The following is a 4,490-nucleotide window of genomic DNA, read 5'->3' as shown; positions in this document are numbered from 1 at the left end:
AAAAAGAGTCAAAAGGAAAAAAGAAATCCTAAAACAAAATAAAATATTGTACAAAAATAAAATAAAAACCTAACTATTTACAAAATCAAAAATACTAATTACAATATTCCACAACCGCTCCCCGGCAACGGCGCCAAAAAATTGATAGGATCCGGAGATGCCTATATAAATAACCACAATCGCACGGTATCTAACTAGCAGACAGAGGCAAGTACGGGTCGTTCCCACGAGGAGCGGTGGAAATACGTAATTAATATCTCTAATGGACTAACAATTAAAGATGTTTTTGGATTTTTGAAAGAATAAAGACAATGAGAAGAATAAACTCAAGTAAAAAAACGAATCAAATTGGAGAGTTGGTAACCAGGGTTTAATGTATCCACCACTATTTCTATTCAAATACTGAAATGAAACATAATTCATGAATTATTTATTGTTCGCTCTATTGAAATATTATATATATTAGAGTCACAAATATCACTGGGACCCCCTAAGCATTGCACATCAAAAGACTAAACCAAAGCATGCACTATCAAATTGCATTAGCGAGAAATTTATACGAAACTAAATACAGGTTCTCAAATAATACCTGGTTATTCTAAGCATACCCCATCAAAGGATTTAACTCAAGCATGAAATATCAAATAAGTAGACAAATATATTTTCGATCCTAACAATTATGCACAAAGGTTATACGAAACCGGTGAAGCAACGACTCATATTATCATTAAATCAATATATAAAATCATGGAATTATTTATTCAATTCAAAATGGTCTATTGCTATATAATCCAATCAATCAAAAATGGCCTAATACCCATGTAGTTTCAACCATAAAAACCCTAGTTACAAAATAATTAGCAAGCCATCGCTTTCTCAAAATCCATAGATAAATATATTAGATATTCACTAGCTAATCGAAATGGAATTGGAAAAACGGAAGAACGCAAACCCTTCTCCGTCTCTCCTTCACGGCTCTATAGCCTCCTCCCTTCTATTCGTCTCCAAAACCGGCCTCAGAACCCCCCTTTTTTCTTCTTCACAATACAGAAAATATATACCAAATAAAGGTGTGTCGTAATTCTCTTAATTAGCCTTAATTGAAACTTGCATGGTGGTCATCAATGTGATCTCCCTATATATATATTCTTCTTCATTTTGCTTGCATGCATATTTGGTAGACTTAAAAAGAATCCCACTGGTGGGAAAGCAAAATCTTTTTAATTCGTTTTTATCCCTCCAACAAGATATTCACGTGGACCCATTTATTTGTTCCAATATTCCACTACCTAACAGGCTTTCCTTTCCAACTTTCCAAAACTATGCATATATGCGACGGCACATGGCATAGTAACTCCTATAATGTTTTCTGCTTGCATGAAAATCACAGGACTGTTCTTATGAGCCCCACAAAACCATGATTCAGGGGAAAGCATGTGTACGTGCTTGACCTCCTTGTTTTCAATTAGACCGTCCCCCTTGTGTGTCATCCCTTCTCTGTATGGCTTTGGTGTCTCGAGTAACCTTGCTGATTTTTTTTGTGGCAAGCACTGTTTTAGCTTCAGATTTCGTCATTTATTCTTGGATGATTGGATTTACTTCTACTTTCCACAAAATCATTAAAATAGTATTATTAGCAACAATATCGAGTCCTAGCTAATATAAATATGGGTACAAAATGTAGCACATACGTGCTTATCAACACACCCACACTTATACTTTGCTAGTCCTCGAGCAAAACAAAGAATTGACCCGCTACACCACTGGTCATATCATAAGAGAGAATTAGACCCGCTACACAGCTGGTCATAAAATGAAATTTTAAAATACCATACACAAGACCTGCTACACAACTGGTCATAAAAATTACCCTACAAAAGACCCGCTACACAGCTGGTCATAACCCCTAAAATCATAATGATAATATTTTTTATTATTTTTTTAAGACCCGCTACACAGCTGATCATCTTTTTTTTAGACCCCGCTACACAACTGGTCTTCATATGCAATTTTTCTTTTTTCTTTTTTTTTAAAGCCTGATGAAAATGCCACTCCCCCACACTTAACGTTACACTGTCCTCAATGTAATTGTGTCAACCAACGCTGAAATTAAGATGGGAAATTCAAGAAAACAAATAAAAGATAGAGGAAAGAAGACAAATCTAATGGGTTGACTCCCATGAAGCGAAATCGTATGGGTTGACTCCCATAAAGCATAATCTTTGTATCCATGTTTGCGCACATAAAGAACCCCAAATAAGGTGAGGTTGCACTAAAGTAAGCAGCAAAGCATATATATAAAGTATGAAAAGTTGGGGATCAGTCCAACAAATCAGGTCAGCTGCGAATATGAACCTGCAAATACTATAAACCTCCATAAAGATATGTAAATCCATTCCCAATTGAAAACAGTCCTTGGTCGAGATAAATAAATCATTTACATGGACAGTAAACATAGAATTTATATTAGTTTCTATTTGGGAAGCACACTGTAAATCGGGTTCTAAATCAGCTGAAATACATGCGGTCGACACATTATCTTCACTAGAAATCATAGGAAGCAATGTATTGACAATGTGAAAGGGCGAAGAATTATCAAACTCAGCACAATAGTTTAAACCTGTATCAAATGGTTCAAGTTTATCAAAATCAGTAACTCCTAAATCTGGTTCTAAGTCCGCGGAAATAACTTCCGTTGTTGAGTTACCTAGATTAACCATTGGAGGGCACAATGCATTGACAATGTCAATAAGCATAGGATCATCAGAATCTGCAAGTGCGCTAAACAAACTGAGATTTGTTCAAAATCAGTAGTTACCTGACTAGTACCAATCGCCTCCACATTCACATCAGCAATCAGGAAATCACAAGATGAGTCAGCAAATCAGGAGCTCAATGGAGCAACAATATCATGAATAATCGCCTCATCGACTAAGTTATTTATAGAAATCTCACTATTCAAATGACTAGAAGGTACCTCAGTATGAATGTCTACTGTCTCTAAGTCGTTAGACTCAACAATAGTATCTTCTGTACAAACATGTTCCTCTAAATCATCAGCTTCATATAACTCTTGGAATGCTAGAACTCTCAACCTTTGCTCCAAACTAGGCGGTGTATGTTTATAATACTTCTCATATATTGTCAAAGGTGATTCTTCACTTACCATAGGTGGGGAAAAAACTCCATACCGTTGCCTCTGCATATATTCCCCAAGCGTCATAACAGAAGACGTCTCCTGAGAATGTGAACTTCTACGCATATATTATGCAAGTATCACCTTAGATGACATCTCGTGCAAAGAATTCATCATCCTCAAAAAGGTACCTGAAACAAAATTCTAAAACACAAAAAGAGTCAAAAGGAAAAATGAAATCCTAAAAAAAAATAAAAATATTGTACAAAAATAAAATAAAAACCTAACTATTTACAAAATCAAAAATACTAATTACAATATTCCACAACCGTTTGGGCATGGTTTTCACGAACATACACGTACACGTTTGGGCATGGTTTTCCCCTTTTGGGTTACGATGTTGAACCAACATACACGTACACGTTTGGGCATGGTTTTCACGAACCCAGTAAACGTCTACCCAAGTGTGTGTGACAAGCAAAGTTTTCGATCTAACGGCTGAGTGTTGTGTTTTCAAAGTTGTTGTAGATAGTGATAAAAGGGTTGTTTTAAGACTTGTGAAGGCAATGAATTTTAGACTTAATAAAAATTTAAAAACAAAGAAAACTTATTACAAAATTGACTTCAAGATATTAGAAAACAACCAAGACACTGATTTCACTATTACACATGAATAAATTATGGTAAATAATCCAAAACTCTAATTATCTTTTAAGACTCTTATTTCTTAATTCTCAAATAATCTGGAAAATTCTCAAAAATTAATTGTATCCCTAAGCATAGATTATCTAAACAAGGCACAACCTATCTAATTGAATCACAACTAACGAACAAATTTTTTGCAAACAATTAAAAACTCTGCAAAAGCAGTGATTGAGTGAATTATAAATTATAAACTATAAATTAGAGAGAATAAATAATTACCAATTATTCATGCGTAAATAGCTTCCTCATTGTCTTGGTTGTGAGAGAATTAGCCGCTCATCATGTTGGAAAACCTCTCAAAGAATTTCATTGATGCTCAAAAATGGTTTACAAATGATGAGAATATGAGAAATACAATAAAACTGGGTTTGTAACAGTTATAAGTGTTACAAACCAGAGAACTACGACCCACAGTATGTGTCACTGATACTGTTTCTCTAAGACCCACGTTAAGTGTCGTTATCATTGTTGGAAAACGACTGTCTTTGGCAGTCCATTCTTCGTGTTCTTCAGAAATGCAGTAGCAGAAAATGGCAGCTCTGCAACTTTGGTGTTTAAGCTCTATCGTGCTCTAGAACTCTCCCCAAACTCTCCCCGTCCGCTTCTATGCTACCCCAGGATGATATTTATACTCAACAGGCGAAGAAAA

The sequence above is a fragment of the Papaver somniferum genome, chromosome 9 (assembly GCF_003573695.1).
Source record: "Papaver somniferum cultivar HN1 chromosome 9, ASM357369v1, whole genome shotgun sequence".
NCBI classification, from domain to species: domain Eukaryota; kingdom Viridiplantae; phylum Streptophyta; class Magnoliopsida; order Ranunculales; family Papaveraceae; genus Papaver; species Papaver somniferum.
The sequence above is the reverse complement of the archived record's forward strand: the minus strand, read 5'-3'. Positions refer to the sequence as shown.